Source organism: Bidens hawaiensis, unplaced genomic scaffold (assembly GCF_021521415.1).
Source record: "Bidens hawaiensis isolate Kalapana, Puna unplaced genomic scaffold, B.hawaiensis_p1.1 tig00028737_1, whole genome shotgun sequence".
Classification (NCBI taxonomy): domain Eukaryota; kingdom Viridiplantae; phylum Streptophyta; class Magnoliopsida; order Asterales; family Asteraceae; genus Bidens; species Bidens hawaiensis.
The window spans coordinates 257,628-277,705 of NW_027494702.1; the positions used below are offsets into that span (position 1 = coordinate 257,628).

Here is a 20,078-nt window from a genome sequence, read left to right on the forward strand (position 1 = left end):
TCACCCAACCATTCATGTTGAAATTCATTACGAACTGGTCGTATGAGTTGGGGAGAGAGTTGAGAATGAAATCTGATGCCATCTCATCGGGCATGGGATAATCAAGTTTCTTGAGCTGATCGATGTGCCCCTTCATCTTAAGAACATGAGCACTGATGGGAGACCCCTCTGCCATCTTGCAACAGATGAGTTGTTTCATGGTGTCGAAACGTTCTTGACGGGCTTGTTTCTGGAACATGCCCTTGAGTTGCTCAAGCATCTCATAGGCACCAAAGTCTTCCAAGCCTTTAGCAAGATCAGAAGTCATGGTGGCTAGCATAATACAGGAGACCTCAGCCGAGTCATCCTTATGCTTGTCAAGAACTTTTCGTGCAGCGGCTGTGTTGTTTTCAGGCTCGGTTGGAACAGGTCCATCGAGAACATATAGGCGCTTTGCCATGGTGAGAACAAGTCTTAAGTTGCGGTGCCATTCGATGAAGTTGGTACCATTCAGTTTATCCTTCTCAAGGATAGTCTTAAGGGCGTAGGTTGAAATTTCGTTTGACGACATCTGATTAGTTAAGCAAAAGTAAATTTAATTAGTATTTTCGACGTTGTAGTCCAATTATTAATGACCCAATAACATTAATTAATTGGGAGTATGAGAATCTGGCTTCCAGTTATTAAAGGCAGCTGTAGCACACAACATTAATAAGTGGTTAGGCAGACCGACAACGATTGTCAATTGTGAATAGAGCACAATTCTCGGTTATGAGGCCTATAGATACAACGATTGTCTGTATAGATACGTTTAGCCTCATCTTTGTCCACTTTAAGTCTCCAGACAGCTTTAGCACGTAATAGGAGAGTAAAATAATAGTTGTCCTAGTACCGTGACGTGTGAAAGGGCCGGATGTGTCAACGAAGCACTTTCACCTTGATGGGATAGGCTAGAAAACAAGTGCGGTGCTGTAGCTCCAAACACTCAAAATTTCGCAATATGCCTCAAGTGTGACTTGTAGTAGGATTGGCATAAACTATTGGTTTTAAATTGGGATAAATTTTAAAATTACCAAATAGAGTAAAAGTCAAATTTTACTGTATTTATTACCGCGACGCATAGATGAACCCTTTTCATCTCTCAGGACACTTAGTTTTAAATAACCTATCAAAACTAAGTTTGTAGCGATACGACTAACCAATTTTAAGTTATAATAACTTATTAGTTTTGGAAATCAAAACGCTTTTAATTTGCAAAACAAAATCGGTTAATAAAATGTTTATTTTCCAATTTATTTGGTATTAGGTTGGTGATATTATAATCCTATTATAATCAAACCAAGCAACCACAAATAGCAAATAAAAAAAATATATGTAAATCCTTTATGGCCAAAAGTTGATCGGTCTCGCTAGAGCCAATTAGGGAGACCGATCGGGTCAAGGGGTCACAACACAAACAACCACAAGGATGGACTACGCCGTGCATCCCGTCGTCTTGCCCGAACTCCCACTAACTCCAAAATGGTCCTCGAGCTCGTCCTCGGTTATCTTCGCGTCTTCTTAATTACAAATTTATAAACTAACATTAATATGTCCTATTACAAATTTGAACCATCTTAATGGCCAAAAGAAAACCAAAAATTAATAATAACCTTTTTACAACTTTTGAACCAACCATATGGCCAAAACAAGCTCAAACACCAAACACAACCAAACAAACACATAAGTCGGGGCCGGATTTACATATTCACAATAAATAAAATTTCGGGTCGTTTTGACTTGGTCAAATAAAATAAACAAAATTTTGACCAACTCAAAATCACCCGAAAATAATTTTAGATCTATAAACTTTAAACGATTTAAAGTTTAAGATGTAGATCCGGTTTTAAACGAACCGGTATCGACTCGTACGTTGTAACCGCGGCTCTGATACCACCGTTGGGTTTCAACGGTGGTCCGAGACACAAAAAGGGTTAAACTATTTGAACCCGTTTTATATGTTAAGTGTCGTTTTGATAAATATTAATCCATATAAATATGTATATGTAAACGAACAACAAACACGCAGCGGATATTAAACTAATTAAAACGAACCAAAACCGAAACCCGAACCCGGATCCGTTTACAAACGCGTACGAGCACGAAAAAACATAAATAATCAACCATAGGGTGTTTGTCGATATACCTGGTATGAAACCGGGACAATACACCGCGAGTTAACGAGATGCACTAGAAAAGGGGACACAATCAACGGCCAAAAGTTGATCCGGCGGCGGCGGCGGCGGCGGCGGAGCTCCGGCAGTGTGTACGGCTCAGATCTGGAGGCTTTAAGCAACGAGGTACGCCAATAGTCAACAGCAGCAGCTAACAAGGGCTTCTAATCACCAAATGGACCTCACCGGAAAACCGATGGTCGCTGGAGAAGACGAACCAGTCGCCGGAAAACCGTAAATAGGGTTTTAATCACACCGGGGCTAATAGGGAGCTGCGGTGGTGACTGGAGAACGATATTAGAGGCTGTGTATGTATGTTTGGTGGCCGGAATGGCTTCGCCAGAAAACCGGTCGCCGGAATTGCGGCGCCGGGATAGTGTAGCTGCTAGGGTTTTATGGTTTTCAAAGGGTTGCCATAAATAGTAAATAAGTTATCTATTTATAGTGTACATACTAGGGTTTAACAATTAAACAAACTTGGGCTTAAGCCCAAATAACCAAATAAAACCTTTTAACCAATATCCAGTCCGCGTAATCGATTGTGTCGGGCCTAAATAAATAATATTTAAAATAGGCCATGATCTCGTTACCCCCGGTGTAACTCTATCCGGGTCACGTTCGGGTCGGTCACGTTGACTTGACCCGAAACGTCCATAAAATCCAACAGAACAGTGCTTTTAGAATATATTTGATTTTATAATAGAAACCTTACATGTACGAAACTGTGTTTGTCTCCGGTGACACACCTTATCGATCAATTTCATTCTTGTTACGCACATAACAATAACCATTTGTAATGTTAACTATTAAGAACGCTTCGTCACCGTACAAGGGTCATTTATGTAAATAATCAAACTATATTTTGTTATGTTTTAAGTGTCTATGTAAGTATAAGGTCTTAAGTTAATATTGTAACATGGTGACTTCCATGTACTGATGTTAAAGTAGGGTTTAGTTTGAAAGGTTGTATCCAAAATGATAAGCAATAGAATAATTGTTTATCATACATTACGTATGTGACTACCTGCACCCTTGATTTCAGAACACACGCGTGATGTAGATGTCGTCCTCTAATAAAAAAACAAGTGTTTATAAGACTTAAATACATATAAATTACGAGCAAGTAAGGTCGTCTTCACGAGGATCAAACAGTTTTAAAGATTTGGTTATAAACTGACTAACTAGACTTATTCAATTGGGGAATCACATAGACATAATTTGCAAGTTTAAACTGAAAATAATTACTAGACACATTAGTTTGGTTATGATGATTCACAGAGCCTAATCTGACAAATTAACACAACTGAACACGGTATACCTAATTTCCAGTTTGTTAATATAAATCCTAACATGTATCAATGATTAACGGTAAACGGTTCAATAACGATAAGAACTTAATCCTAAATGTTGAAGAACACAAACCAAATAATTGATGATAAACGTAAATCCCAGAAAAACAAATGTTCAACCAATTCAAACAACATATAAATTCAATAAACCAAACGATCAAAAGTAAATCCCAATATGGTAACAATCATAAAATAATCATTTAATATGCAAACCCTACACCTCAAGTGGTCACGAGTGGTTTAGTCTTGGAATCTTAATTCCATGGAAGAATTGATGAACGGGAAGTGTTTAAACAGTGGAGAATGGCTCACAAATACCCCAAAACGGTCGGGAGAAGATCCTTTTTCGTAACCCTAAAGTTATATGGAGTCAAAAACCCAAATTCCGCGTCTTTTTACAAACTGGACCTCAAGTTGTGATCATGGGATCGCAAGTTGTAGCCCCACTAGAAAATTGCTTGAACTGTGTGCCTATTTGCAGCCCCTTTTATCACACGGGACCAGAAATTGCGGTTCTGGCGGTGCAACTTGCGGCGTGCATGGTCTTCTTCATTTTTCCTTCATATATTGACTACCGGACTCGTTCATCTTCGTATTAGCTCTCGTGTATCATCCCAATAGCTTCCATTAAGCTTAGTTTAGCTACATTAAACACTAACACACCTGCAACCAGCGTCATTAACACCATTGCAAACTCCACTACAGTTGAATTGAACATTGATTTAAATTGATAAAAGTCTAAACACGTTCCAGATTTTTCATATGACAAATCGATAGCAAATTGATTTTTATTTTTAAATTACGAGATTATATAAAGTTCAATTTCATGTTACAGAAAGTTTAATTTCATACCTGAGCTTGTGAACGTTTAAATTTTTTATCTAAGTGATTAAAGCTATTGTAATGAATATATAAATCTAGGTGTCTTATATTTTCACTCGGAATGTTTAAAAAGTGTAATTAATTTTGGTCAGAAATTTGTTCCAACTTCCGAGTGACTTAGGTGGTGTTTGTTTTTCATTAAAGCACTTCCTCACCTCTTTTGTCTGCGCCGCACAGACCACGCGCAGACGTTGTGCACTGCAGTGTGTTTGTTTTTTAGAAGACATTTCATTAAAAAAATGTATGCGCGTCCTCTTCTCCTAGAAGTCTTGCGCATATCACTTCTGACATCTTCTCCTCTTCTTCTTCTTCTTTTTTCATTCATCAGACTCCTCCAACTCTAACCTTCTCATTCTCCTCTCCAACCCTAACTTTCTCCTCCCCCATTCCTCCACCGCCGCTGACGCCGGCCTTTACCGCCGTCGGCCTCTCTCTCTCTCTGTCCAACCCCCCCCCCCCCCCCGGTCAGCCTCTCTCTCTGTCCAGGTTTGTTCTCTCTCTCTTTCGTAGCCTCTCTCTCCCTCTCATGGTGATTTGAATCAGTTAATCAACCCACCATTGCTATAATTACCTTTTGTTTTAATTTCATAAGTTATTTTGTTAGATTATTATATTTTGTTAGTTTTTTTTGTTAATTTTGTTAGATTGTTAAAGTTTTATTTTTTGTTAGTTGTTAAAGGTTTTTGTTTATTTTGTTACATTGTTTTAGTTTGTAGAAAGTTTATGTTTGTTGAATATTATTATTAGTTTGTTGTTGAATAAAGTTTGTAGTTTTTTGTTAATTGTTAAAGGTTTTTATTAATTTTGTTAGATTGTTATTAGTTTGTAGAAAGTTTAGGTTTGTTGAATATTGTTATTAGTTTGTTGTTGAATAAAGTTTGTAGTTTTTTGTTAATTGTTAAAGGTTTTTGTTAGTTTTGTTAGATTGTTATTAGTTTGTAGAAAGTTTAGGTTTGTTGAATATTGTTATTAGTTTGTTGTTGAATAAAGTTTGTAGAAAGTTTAGGTTTGATGAATTATTGTTGTTGAATAAAGTTTGTAGAAAGTTTAGGTTTGATGAATTGTTGTTTTAATAGAATTGTTGATTCTTGTTAGTTGATCATAAAAATGGGAGAGAAACAACAATGGTCGATTGAGCATCTAAAATGTTTATTAGAAACTTGCATTGAAAAGATAAACACCATGCGTAAAAAAGGGATGAATTTGCACAAAGACTCTTGGGTTAAGTTAAGAAGTGTTCTTAAGGAAAAATTTGGGTTGGATTTGACTCAAAAACAAGTGAAAAATGCTTATGGTAATCTTAAAGCCAAATACCTAGGATGGGTGAATTTGAAAAACAAAACCGTCAACATATACAATCCTCAAACAAATACATTTACCTTAACGAACGAGGAATGGGAAGAATTTAAGATGGTATGTTCATATTATTTTTATTTTATAGCATCTACCTCTACCTTAAGGTCCACCCCTAGTTTATTTTTTAACATTTACCATTATTTTTTTAGAGGCATCCAAAAGCTGCATCATTAAAAACAACTCCATTAGCATTTCCGGAACTTTGTGCACAACTGTTTGATGGTAATACTGTCACTGGGAATCGCAAGTGGACCTCAACCCAAACATCAGTGGTTGGATCATCCTCTTGTCATCGGTTGCAACTGGTCCAACCACTTATGATTATGGACAACATTTTTCACGACACAGAAGATGATGTCGGCACTAATCCTACTACCGAGCATACTCCCGAGCCTACTCGCAAAAGGACTAAAACCTCAAAATTATCATCATTTGTCACTCTTAAGGATTTAGCACTTGAAATGCAAATTTGACTAGAGAAAAACCTCCAAAAAAAGCCCAACAGTTACAACAATTATTGAATGTTCTAAGAAGTTAAATTTGGTTGGGTTAGAGCCAAGAGACCCACTATATTTAGTTTTTTTTTCATATTTTTGGAGTGTCCTTAGACATGAGAGAGGCGTGGATGGCATTGCCAAATATTCCCGACGTGTTAAAAGGGTGGATCGAGATGACGGCTAAAAATTTAGAACTTATGAAGTAGTGAAAAACATAGGTTTTGTTGAAAACATTATTTGCTTTTGGTGTTTGTTTTTTTTGTTTTGTTGAAAACATTATTTGTTTTAGTTATGTTGAAAACATTGTATGCTTTTTGTTGACATAGTTGGTTTTGTTTTATTAACAGATTCATAATGAATAATGATGAGAAAATACTTCTAGTAGTTGTTATGTACTTGTACGTCGGTTTTTTTTTGAAAGAGGGGTTTGAAACGAAAGCGAGACAATGATTCAGAAATGGCGGGTCATAAATACACGTTAGAGTTATTGCAAGAAAATCTCAAACAATACATTGAATTGCTACACATGTCCCGTGAATCATTTGTCTAACTATGTGCACATTTTAGAACAAAATATTCTTTAAAGGATAGTAAACATGTTTCGGTTGACGAAAAGATTGCTATGTTTTTTATGATAATCGGTCATAATCAACGTTACATGATTATCAAACATAGATTTCAACAATCAAAGCAAACAACTCATAAATTCTTTTATGAAGTGTTGGATATAATGATGCTTTTCCCCAAAGATATGATAGTAACAACTTCTTTCAATCCGAATCCAAACATTCAGGGACATAACATGAGGCTATGAAAGGTTTTTAAATGAGCAATTGATGCACTAGATGAGACCTTGATACATGTTGTTCCTACTAGGCAACAAGATTTATATAGAGAAATGGGAAAGGTTGAATGTTCACTTTTCATAGTTTACAAATATGCCGCAAAATATTATTTTTGTATTAACCTTATACTTTTACAACTTTGGTCTCCTATACTTTTACAACTTTTTTGTTTAACATTTCAGCCAAAATTTAACAAGTTAACACGCTATAAAACATGTATGTGGTTCTTCACTTTTATGTCCATTGTTTCCATTTAACAATACCCTCACAACACATGGATGTTAAGTTGATTTGGTTATTTTATTTCGGTCTAATCTTTGAGTGTTAACACGACCCAACGAGCGTATGTGCTTCAACATTTTTTACGTATATTTTATGGTTGGTTTTCAAAATGGTTAATGAATGTTACTCACCGCTGGTGAGGAGAAAGTGACAATAAAACATGTAAAAAATGTTATTCTCATGGCAAGTCCCAAGAGGTAATAGCAGATACTGCTCCCCAAGGCGATAGGATATGAAAAAAAACCCAAGAGACTTTCAACAAGATCATTTACTTCTTTCAAAGTAACATCTCAACCGTTAAAAGACCAAGGGATTATTATTATTATTATTCGACGATTCTTTTGTTTGAGTTTTACGAAAACGTAAAAAAATCGCCTCTTTTTTTTAAATCGCCATAAAAAAAATCAAACAAACTGTTAAAAGAAGCAACAGCAACAAGAAATAGAAATATATAATAATAATAATAATAATAATAATAATAATAATAAGCTAACAATGATAATAATTAGGAAAATAACAAATAACGAAGTATAACAATTAATTAGGAAAATAACGAAAATATTAATAATAATAATAATAATAAGCCTCTTCAGTTCAGGTCTCCAATAATTGTTTCCGCATGGAAATAATCCTCGGAAGAACGAAAGTATTATTTTTAATCATCATCAGAAGCTTTTAAATACCACAATTTAATAACAAATAATTATGCAAATTTAAAACGAATCTCTTCAGTTCAGGTCTCCAAAAAACTTTCAGCACGGTTGATATCAGAAGAACGAAAGTTATTAATTTTGAATCATCATTAGAGATACAATGATTAAACAGAAATACAAAGAACGATGAAAACAGAATGGAAGATAATAAACTTTAATGTTGTGAAGATACCGCTGAATAATATTATTTGAAGATAATAATTCTGACCAAGGTGTGACGAACGTTTTATAAACAAAAGGGTGATTTTGGGATTTAGGGTTTTAAAAGGGGCTTGGGCTTGGGCTGGGCTGGGCTGTGCTGTGATGATTGGCTTTGAAATAATGTGGTTTTGTATTTAGGAAAATTTTAGGGAATATGTTAATTTGGAGTATATTTGATGTGATAAACGTGTTAAAAGAATTTTTTTTTTTCCTTTCACCATAATAAAATCAAAACTAATGATGTTCTTAAAACCTAGAAAATACCAAAGGAGAAATATGTTGTAGGCAGAACTAGATGTGGGCAAATAAAAAATGTGTTAACCAAACCGATCCGGTTTGATATGTAGAAGCTGGTTTGAAATTGATTGAAACCGTGGATTCGGAACCGGTTTGTAATTTTCTTCATCAAAACTGGTTCCAACCCGATTAACAGAACCAAAACTGGCCAAAACCGGGCAACAAACCGGTCAAAACCCGAACCGAAACTGATTATAACCTAGTCAGGAAACCGGTTTCAAATCGAACCGAAACCGATCATAAATCGGCTATGACTTTTGTTGACCAACCCGAACCGATTTCAACCCAAACCAGTTTTGAATTTAAATCAGTGTGTGCACTTCTAGGCAGAACAAGCAGCTTAGGGTTGATCGAAGAATTGAGTGTTGCGGTTGTTTTTGGAAACTCGATGATAATAGGCGACGACTTTCTAACAGTGTTTTAAAAACCGGTTCAAACCGGCCGGTTAAACCGGATTTCGCACAACAGGCCGGTATTTTGAGTCCGGTATTTTTGACCAGTTTGCTAGAACATCGTACCGGCAGTTTTTTGTCTAAAATACCGGTTTTTACCGGCAAACCGGTTTTACGTCCGAGAACTTTTTGATATTTGCAACCCATATTTTCTCAAAATTACTTTTAACCCAACAATTAGCATTCAAACGTGTAAACTTTAGGACTATATTTTAAAACTGAGTGCTCTTACATTATTTTTTTAATATGAATTAACTTTTGGATTATTTTTTGTTATGAAATCATTTAGTTTTGGGTTATTTTTGGATTAAAGTTACATTTATAGAAAATTATAAGATAAAGTATTCAACCTGTTGAACCTCCCGGTATAACTCGGTTCACAGCGACGAATCCAGGAATTTTTTCCAATGGGTTCACTGTCTTTAAGCGCTCTAGTTTAATAAGGCCGAACATATATAAAAAAAAACCTAGGTCGGTTAGACGGTTCGGGTCGAGTAAGGTTCACTAATTTTCAGGTCGGTTAAGGTTCACTAATATTCGGGTCAGTTCAACGGTACGGGCCAAGTAAGGTTCAAAAAATTAACAATTTAACATCACTATTTTTTTTAAACGGCCAAATGAAACTGGTTAAACGAACAAAACACGTCTAGCCATAGAGTCAGAGACTAGACACCCAAGTTACAAACAAACAACCAAAACATAGAAAACAAACACAAGTTACTTGCAAAATAAACTACAACACATATGATTCCAATGGAAATATTATAGTCTTCCATTTACCACATAACTAAATTTGCCAATGCACTGGTTACAAAAATAAAACAAAAGAGGGAATCGAACCCTGGTTCTTAGGTTATTAAGGGAATGTGTTTACCAGCAAACCATGATTTCATTTTGTATATGGATTCACTCACAATTTATATATGGGTTCACTCTCATATTTTATATATGTATTATATATAAAATCCGAAACTCAGTGGGTTCCCGTGAACCCGCACTCGGATACCTAGATCCGCCCCTATCGGTTCAACGGGTTGTGCCATTTTTTAACTCAATCCGGTATAAGTAAAATACTGGTTTTTAAAACATTGCTTTCTAATGTCTCGTTTTGTTTTGTGGTTTGAAGTGTAACGTCGTCGTAAAATGTGACAGGACTCATTTTTTTTTAATTTGGCTTGATTTAAATCAACTCTATGACCTATCAACTCAAACAAAAAAACAAACGTATGGCAATGTATTTAAAGTCCAAATCTATATATTTTGATAAAGCTAACAATGTACCATCCATTTTTTTCGTCCCATCATTTAAATAAACATTACTTCATCATTGTTAACGCCACCTTCTCCACCTTCTTTTAAATACTTAAATAATCATCTTCTAACCCAACATCATTACCGTATTAGGTGTGGAAAAACATGTATTCTTTAGCTCATTTGCTCCATTTACCTTTCACTGAATCACTTGTAATTATTCAACTCGACGCTTCTTTCACTTTTTAGCAAAATATGGGCTTAAGTATATATTTTCGGATCTCTTAACTCAAATATGATCGGTTTTGGCAGTGCATTAAATGAGCCTAGAGATGTTCAAAAAAACCGGTTTGGGAACGGTTCTCTGCAAACTGACCCGAACCGGTTTGACAAAAAAACCGGTTTCACCCAAACCGACCCAGCCAAGCGGTTTTGGGACTGAAGAAACACTAATTGACCCCAGGCAGATTACGGATAATCTGGGGGTTAATAGATGTTTCCCACGAGGGGTTAGGTCCGGCAAAGATGGTTCTTCTGATGACCTGCAAAACAGACACCGTGAGCTCGTCACTGAGAAGGGGGGGTACCTCCTTGTGACCACCCTCCGGCGTGAGAATCAGACTAGATTGCTCTTGAATATAAGTGTATATTAAGAGATTGCTAGAGCAGATATGATGGTATGAGATAAGATAATAATACCGTTCCAAGGTATTGGAGTATTTATAGCCGAAGGTAGGTTTCCAAGCAGGTACAGCCGGCTGAATAGTATTCTTGTTCTGCCAACTGTGGGCTACGCACGTGCCATGCTGGTGGTTGGTGGGTAGGCAGCGGCTGATAGTGACCAGGCCGGCTGTGTACTATTCCTGTTCCACCAACTGCAGGCTATGCACGTCCTCCGACAGGTTGGTGAGTAGGCAGCGGCTGATAGTGACATACAGTACAAGAGCGTGCTGCTCGTCATACTGTTGTCAGTGAGCTGTCGTATCTTTGGTCAGATCTTTTGTCCATACCTCGTCAGGTACAGTACAAAAGATCCTCCAGTATCGTACGGACTGGCTCATTTGGGCGGGAGTTTTCCCGGCTTTGTGCGGGAGTGTTCCCGGCTTTGTGCGGGAGTGTTCCCGGCTTGCTCACTCCTTCAGGTGACATTACTGAATTATTTAAGAGTTAAGTGCCTTGTGCGTGTAGCCTTGCTGCGCGGGTAGCCTTCCCTGATGGCTAGTATCCGTTGCTGCGGGAACAGGCGGAGTACGTCGACTATTGGGAGGCTTTTCCTGCGGGAACAGCTTGCGTACTGCGCGTAAGGACGTCACGTCTCTGAGCATGGTGGGTCCTGCGGATCCAGTTGGTTTCCGCGCAGACGTCTCTCTTCAAGGTGAGTCTTTGCGAGTTTAGCCTTTGCGCAGACGTCCCTGTTGCAGGTGAGTCTTGCGGGTTCAACTGCGCAGACGTCCCTCTTTGAGGTGAGTCTTGCAGGTCCAACTGGGCTCTGCTGGGACCTACCTCTTCAAGTCCCCCCAGTCCAATGTTCTTCTCATGAATTGTTAATAAGTGAGGTGAACTTTTGGACTAAGCAAAGGGTTTTGAAAAGGGTTTAGTTTTAAGGTTTTCCATGGGGATTCTTCCCGCGGAAGTCCTAATGTCACGTGCAGAAATTCCCGACTTTTCTGCCTGATCTTTGGGTATGATGCGGGTAGGTCTGTAACCTCCTCGCAAGTCAGGAGCGTTGAGTTCCACTTGTATAGATTCTCCATGAGGTTTTGGTAGTTTTGAATATAGTGATCAATTATGTTTAAACAACCAATTCCATCTTGGAGCTTCAAACAATCTAGTTCTCGACGTTCCCGCTATGCGGGGATGTTATTCCCGTTTCCGCAAGCATGGCCCAGAAGATCCTTCTTGGTTTCAATTCCCTGCGGAGTGCTAGGTATGTGAAGGGTTTCGCCTTGACACTGTACCCGCACTCGTCTTATAGTTACTTTACTTCCAAGGTATTCCTGGCTTCAATTCCCTGCGGGTGCTAAGTATGTGAAGGGTTTTGCCTTGACACTGTACCCGCACCCGTCTTATAGTTACTTGGTTGCCGAGGTATTCTTGGCTTCAATTCCCTGCAGGTGCTAAGTATGTGAAGGGTTTTGCCTTAACACTGTACTCGCACCTGTCTTATAGTTACTTGGTTGCCAAGGTAAGGGGTATAGTCCCGCTTACTTTTGAATCTTTTTGAAATTTGAAGAGTTGGTGAAAGGATAAGAACAGTCCAAACTGTTGAAACGTCGTCCGACGGTTTCTTCTGACAGTGTCAGGTTGTGCAGGAAGTTATGGCGACGTGACAGTATATGGTCATTCCAGACGCTTTTTCAGGCGCGTGGGCGCGAGTTTTCGGGCGCGTGGCCGCGAAGTTTACGGCACGCGTCCTGTCAACAGTTGTTGCCAGCTTGCATATTCCACGTGTCATAGTTTCATTGCACCTGCGCTTTCCTCTCTCTTCCGCGTTAAATTCATCGCATTCATTGCGATGAGTATATAAATGGAGGAGAGGATGCATCTCAACTCACAGTTTCACCTCTCTTCTTCTTCTAAACGATTTCCGGCGAATACTCTAACTTTTCTGTCGAGCATTCTCCTGAAATCGTTCTTCTTTACATCCAAAACATGTCTTCTGTTCATGATCTTGAGGCTACCGCCGAGGAGTCTGACGTGTATGCCGAGAATCCGTCGTCTACTTCTGATAAGGACGATAAGAGTAATGCTGGTGAGTGCCAGTGTGCTCTTCCCGTCGACCAGTATCAGTACATCGTCAGGAAGTTCATGCTCGAGCCTTTCGAGCCTGAGTTTCCTGAGCCACACCAGACGGTGTACGATGCCCCCAAGGGCAAAATAGGGGTGTATGCTGCATTCTTCATCTATGGGAATCTCAGGTTCCCATTGACGAAGTTTGTGTACCGTGTTTTGGAGAGACACGGTGTACATCTGACGGAGGTACACCCAATGGCGATCGCCAAGATTCGCCATTTTGAATGGGTGTGCCTCATTCTGGGCGTGGAGCCCCATATCGACTGCCTGATGACCTTCTATTCCTAGAGGTGCATCCAGGGGTGGTATACCTTGGTCACTCGGATCAAGGGTTTGAAGATCTGCGCTACCGAGCGCAGTCTTCGGTCTTGGAAGCGGGAGTTCTTCTATATCTCCGCTCGCGTCGTCCCCATAGCGATGACGTTCAAGAACGGGAGAGCTCTCCCGAACCTTCACGCCTTCAACTACGAGGAGGCGGAATGGTTCCCCAAGATTTCCCGGGTCCAGTCTCCGGTTTACCGCTTTGCGGAGTCCGGGATGGTGATGCTCGGGATGAGCCGGGTGTGGAAGGATGCTGGGGCGGAGGCGCCACAGATTCCCATCGTCCTCGAATACGGTTTGAACTCTGTCCCTTACGGTATGGTTCATATCTTCTTGCTGATTTAGGGTTTTTCCGCTAAACTGTTTTTCTTTTTATTTTCAGAGGGAAACGACCTGCAATCGCTCCTGCATCCGCGGGAAGCTGATGGTCCCGCTCGGATGGGTACCCGTGCTCTTGATGAGAACGAGTTGCCCATCTTGGAGCAAACGGTGGATCGGTTTGTGGAGGTCTACCCGCCAGGCCACGACATTTTGAGTGCCACGCGGCCAGGTAAGGAACTTTTTAACCTCTGCCCTCTCCATGCTCAAACCTCTGCTGGAGTTCCTATAATCTTGTCATCTTCTGATGGGGAATCCGCTGATGGTCCTTTGTTGGTGAGGAAGAAGAAGACTGCTGGCGCGAAGGGCAAGGCGAAGGTTGCCTCTACTGCCGATCCGGTGAATCGGTCTGACTCAGAGACCGAAAGCGAGGAGGTGGCGAGGAACCCTGGTGGTGGTGAGACAACAGTCTCGGAGGTTGAGACAGCTGCCACTGCCGCGCGACCAAGTTCTACGACGGTGACCGGCGTGAAGAGGCCGGCTCCGTCGGGTTCGTCCTCGCCGATCAGAACCTTCAAGTTGAAGAGAACTCGTAAGTATAAATTAATCTTACCCGCAATTTCTTTCCGCCATTGTTTTTAATATCTTGTCTTCATGCAAGCGTGGATGCTACCGCATTCCAAGGTGATGCGGGGAGGAGCAGCTCTGGACCCATGACGGTAGGTTTGGTCAACCTACCCGAGGCGATGACCCAAGCTGCTGCGCCTGTTTGCAGCATTGGTTCAGTTGCTCATCCGGTTGAGGCAACTGTTCCAATTGTGACGTCTCCGCCGGCTGTCAGTGCCATATTCACTGCGTCCTTCACTGAGCCGGCGGTGAGTTTTTCTGCGGGTTCCTCCGCAGCGGCGGCCACGGTTGTGAGTTCACCTCCAGTGAGTTCACCACCGGTGGTCTCTACCGCGGCGGCTTCAACCACCGGCGACTACTTCGCCCCCGGCCGGTTCAGCAGGTATGTTTGGGGCTTCTAGCCAATCTCTGCCTCCTTCCCATCTGCCTGACCTCTTGGATGGATATCCGTTAGGTTCAGGTGATGGGTTCGGCGGCTACCGGCCTGTTGTCGACCCTACAGGTGCGTAGGGTGAATTTGGCCTTTTTATATATATATATTTTTTTATATCATCTTTTCCTAACTGCTTTATGTTTTTGCAGTGTCGGATTCGAATGAGGTGTTTGTTCCACGGTGGAACATCCGCCGGGGAACAACCCTTCGGACGCCTGTAGACTGCGTCGAGTGGGCGCGTCACGCGGCCCCAAGTGGCGCGTTGGGGGAAGCCATGTCCAGCTACCAGGAGGGTAGGCTGACTAATGAGCTTCGGATTCTCCTTGCCCGGATGCAGCCGCGCGTCGAGCTGCTTTGTCGTGAAAACGACAAGTTAAAGGCTGCGCGTATCCAAGAAGTGGCTCAGGCGCGGGCTATTCGGGAGGAGAACAGGAGACTTTCCGCAGTTGCTGCGGAGAAGGAAAAGGCCTTCAAGGCCCTCGAGGTTGAAGTGCAGGCCCGGCTCGAGGCCCGTTCCAAGGTTGCCCAAGCTGTTAACGAACAGCTTCGGTTGGCTAAGGAAACTGCGCGAAACGCGACTAAGAGGGCTACCAAGGCTGAAGCCGTTGCTGAACCTCTGCGCGCCGAAAATGAGGAGCTCAAAGCCAAACTAGAGAGGCTTCAGCAGGCTCATGATGCTTTGGATATGGAAGACGCCAAGAAGCTTCAAGAAATCTTGGACCAGAGGGGTATGCTTGACCATACTGAGCGTAAGCTAAAGGGCGTTGAAGAGGCTGCTGCTAAGGAAGTGTTGCTTGCCAACCTTAACAAAAGTGAAGCCGAACGCGCCCGTAACCAAGCTCAAGCTGCCCTCCAGGAGGCTCTGGCTACCAAGGAATGGCTTCTACGAGAAGCGTTGTCGCAGGTAAGCTTAGCTTCATAATGTCTTCACGCTTTTCTTTATACTTAGAAAAGTTGATATATTTTTTCTTTTTGTAGGTTGTGCATCGGATCTTCACGGACACATCTTACGACGATGCCATGAGCGCATCCCTCAACGCTTCTCATGAGGATGGGGAAAAGGCTGGCTTCTTGCTTGGTCTGGGGTTTGTTGAGAAGGGCATCCCGCCTTCCAACTTCCCTCTATATGATGTAGATACTGAAGCTGCGTATGACCAAGCAGTGAACCAGTATGCCGCCTTCCCGCATCCGGTGGTGGAGAAGGTGAACGAAGTTGCTGCTGCTGATGATGGGCTAAACATTCTCAAAACCTTCCTTGAACCGCCACAGCCAACTGATGGTGCGGGTACAAGTGGGTTTGGAGGGAGTGGTCATGAAGCTTGAACCTTTAGATCCCTTCCCATTGTTAGGATAGGTTTATGTTTTTGTATAGATTTACACTCTTGTAGGCGGGTAGATACCCGGCCATTCTTGTAACAGTTGAATTTTTATGGAATATAAATCTTTTGTGCGGGTAGGACCGTCACTCTTGCTTTATAAACGTTATACGACTTGCTCATGCATATTATAGTTTAATTTGGCACTTGTTTTGCCGCATAAACAATATATGATTCGCTTGTGCATACTTTAGTTTTGCCGCATAAACAATATATGATTCGCTTGTGCATACTTTGGATAAGTTAACCTTTCAACGTGGCAGATAATAGGTTAAAGTTTTGCTTCCTCTTTCGTGATTGTGCGGGTAAGACCGTCACTTTCACTTAGTAGGATGGCTAAACTTTACCTATATCTGACCTGCGTGGAGGTTTTCCTCATTTTTTCCTTAAGAGATTTTCTAAGTGTTCTGAATAAGTTAACCTTTCGACGCGCGGTTGTCAATAGGTTAATGTTCAGTTTCCTCTATCATGATTGTGCGGGTAAGACCGTCACTTGCATTTAGTAGGATGACCAAACTTTACCTATGACTGACCTGCGTGAAGGTTTTCCTCATCTTTTCCTTAGAAATTCTTGCCGTTTTTTGTGTTTATGCGGGTTTTGCCGCCTTCCACACGCAACGACTTCTTTTCACACTTATTTATGCGGTGAATACCGGCATCAGTGTTTTGGATAAGTTAACCGTTCGACGCGCGGTTGTCAATAGGTTAACGTTCAGTTTCCTCTATGATGATTGTGCGGGTAGGACCGGCACTTTCATTTAGTGGGATGACCGAACTTCACCTATGACTGACCTGCGTGAAGGTTTGCCGTTTTTTGTGTTTATGCGGGTTTTGCCGCCTTCCACACGCAACGACTTCTTCACACTTATTTATGCGGTGAAGACCGGCATATCAGTGTTTTGAATAAATTAACCGTTCGACGCGCGGTTGTCAATAGGTTAGTTCGGTTTCCTCTATCATGATTTGTGCGGGTAGGACCGGCACTTTCATTTAGTGGGATGACCCAACTTTACCTATAACTGACCTGCGTGAAGGTTGGCCGTTTTTTGTGTTTATGCGGGTTTTGCCGCCTTCCACACGCAACGACTTACTTCCCCACTTATGTATGCGGTGAAGACCGGCATATCAGTGTGGAAAGTTCATAAGTATAAATGTAAGATTATCAGCGTCAATGTGATAAGGAGAATCATTTCCATTAGAAGTGGCTCTGGGCCTTTTCTTTTACAAGTTTGGAATTGATCTACATGCACTGTGTAATTGAGCTCCCTTCCATGTTGTTTGGATGGGAGTGCCATCGAGCCGATATGCACTTGGTTCGGAATCTCGTTGTTTACGCAGTATGTAGTCTCCAACATTGTAGCTGTAGTTTCGTGTTTTTCCCAACTGGGGTTCTACACGCGTTGGCGTGCTCAGCATCCTTTACGCCACGAGGTGTGCAAGTTCTCCATCTCTGACGAATGTCTCGATGATGTCTTTCAAGTCTAAGCATTCTTCGGTGTTGTGGCCTCTTGTCCTGTGGAAGTCACAGAATTTGCTCTGATCAGCGTTGTGACGCTCTCGGATTATTGGAGCCTTTGGCCATGGGAGCCTCTCGATGTCAAATATTTCGGTGACGCTTTTGGTGAGTGGCGTCCATCTGGAGTTTCGGTTTGACGACCGCATGTTATCCTTTCCGCCTAACCGAGGGCGAGAGCCGGATGAGGTGTCAAAGTTTACCCTTGAGTCCCAAATGCCTAGCTTCCTCTTTTTGTTTAGTCGGGCGGTAAGGACATTGTTTTCTCTTGTTTTCTGGGTGTAGAGGTTTGTGCTCTGGGGCAGATCTCTACCCAGTTGCTTTTCCGTTTCCGCGAAGCGTTTAGCTGCTGTCATGATGGCATCCCATGTGGATGGCATGCCATCTTTACCCGTTAAGGTGCGGATGAGCTCTAGGTCTTTCGCGCCCTGGATGAAAGCAGCGCGAACAAGATCTTCGCTAATATTGCCCAGACTTAGCTTCTTTGAGTTGAAACGAGTGATGAAGTCTAGTAAAGACTCATCTTCCTCTCGGATGCAGGTGAGGATTGTCCATTGCTCTTCAGTGTACTTTCTTTGTTGACTGAAGTGTTGGCTGAACTTCTATTGGAAGTCTGCCCAATCATAGATGTGGTGGACCGGTAGACGGTCAAACCACGCTCTGGCTGCTCCAACCAGCGTCATTTGGAACATATAACACCACGTGGGTTCCGTCCAGTTGCTGACGGTTGCCCCCGCTATGAATCTGTTCAAATGATCGTCTGGGTCGGATATACCATCATAAGTGCCGATGTTGGACATCTGTTTGGCACTTCTCGGGGCGATTGCTTCCGCAATGTCCCTTGCAAACTTGGACGTTCCCGTATTTGCAGCAGTTGGTCTAAAGGTTTTGGAGAAGTCGCGTGGGTTTCCCCCCGCGTTCCTTGGTTTGAAGGTGACTCCGAAATTCCTTCTTGGTTGGAAGTCCGTTTCCTTACGCTTCCCTTTCGCCCTATGGCGAGGGTTTGCGTCGGTGTCGGATTCCTCCGAGTACTCGCACTCACTACTCATGTTGAGCTGTTGAGTGCTTCCAAATTCGTCAGCCTGTTGGATGGAACGTAAGCGTTCGTCCAACTCAGCTTGGAATTCCTTCTGACGTGCTTCCGCCCACGCTTTAACTTGTTCAAGTGTTTGGCGGGGGAGCCTCGTCTGTTGTCTTTCCACCTGGGTATCAATGAATCCCAGGGGATGATTGTTTACTGCACTTGCCCCGGCTTGGGGTAACCGGGGTAGTGTTCGTAAAATTTACTGCACTTGCCCCGGCTTGAGTAACCGGGGTAGTGTTCGTAAAATTTGTGTACTCGCCGGTGTTCCTCCCAGTAGCTGGGGTTGTGATTACCGGGGTTTCCGGGTCACTCGCTGGCCTTGGGACCGGAGTAATGTTAACCATCTTTTCGGAGGTTTTGAAAAAACTGAGAAAATTAGTTCTAGCTTTTATGCACGGATGGCGCCAATGAAGAAACACTAATTGACCCCGGGCAGATTACGGATAATCTGGGGGTTAATAGATGTTTCCCACGAGGGGTTAGGTCCGGCAAAGATGGTTCTTCTGATGACCTGCAAAACAGACACCGTGAGCTCGTCACTGAGAAGAGGGGGGTACCTCCTTGTGACCACCCTCCGGCGTGAGAATCAGACTAGATTGCTCTTGAATATAAGTGTATATTAAGAGATTGCTAGAGCAGATATGATGGTATGAGATAAGACGATAATACCGTTCCAAGGTATTGGAGTATTTATAGCCGAAGGTAGGTTTCCAAGCAGGTACAGCCGGCTGAATAGTATTCCTGTTCTGCCAACAGTGGGCTACGCACGTGCCATGCTGGTGGTTGGTGGGTAGGCAGCGGCTGATAGTGACAAGGCCGGCTGTGTACTATTCCTGTTCCACCAACTGCAGGCTATGCACGTCCTCCGACAGGTTGGTGAGTAGGCAGCGGCTGATAGTGACATACAGTACAAGAGCGTGCTGCTCGTCATACTGTTGTCAGTGAGCTGTTGTATCTTTGGTCAGATCTTTTGTCCATACATCGTCAGGTACAGTACAAAAGATCCTCCAGTATCGTAACGGACTGGCTCAATTGGGCGGGAGCTTTCCCGGCTTTGTGCGGGAGTATTCCCGGCTTTGTGCGGGAGTGTTCCCGGCTTGCTCACTCCTTCAGGTGACATTACTGAATTATTTAAGAGTTAAGTGCCTTGTGCGTGTAGCCTTGCTGCGCGGGTAGCCTTCCCTGATGGCTAGTATCCGTTGCTGCGGGAACATGCGGAGTACGTCGACCATTGGGAGGCTTTTCCTGCGGGAACAGCTTGCGTACTGCGCGTAAGGACGTCACGTCTCTGAGCAT

The 20,078-nt window shown here is 42.2% G+C and overlaps 2 non-coding genes across 2 annotated transcripts; both read right to left on the minus strand.

Moving 5' to 3' along the window:
• Nucleotides 1-7,986: 7,986 nt before the first annotated feature.
• LOC143577574 (small nucleolar RNA Z159/U59) lies at nt 7,987-8,076 on the minus strand. The gene has a single exon (XR_013143138.1). It is a non-coding gene; the product is annotated as a small nucleolar RNA Z159/U59 (small nucleolar RNA).
• Nucleotides 8,077-8,125: 49 nt separating this feature from the next.
• On the minus strand, nt 8,126-8,213 carry LOC143577575 (small nucleolar RNA Z159/U59). Its single transcript, XR_013143139.1, has one exon. It is a non-coding gene; the product is annotated as a small nucleolar RNA Z159/U59 (small nucleolar RNA).
• Between the last annotated feature and the right edge of the window lie 11,865 nt (nt 8,214-20,078).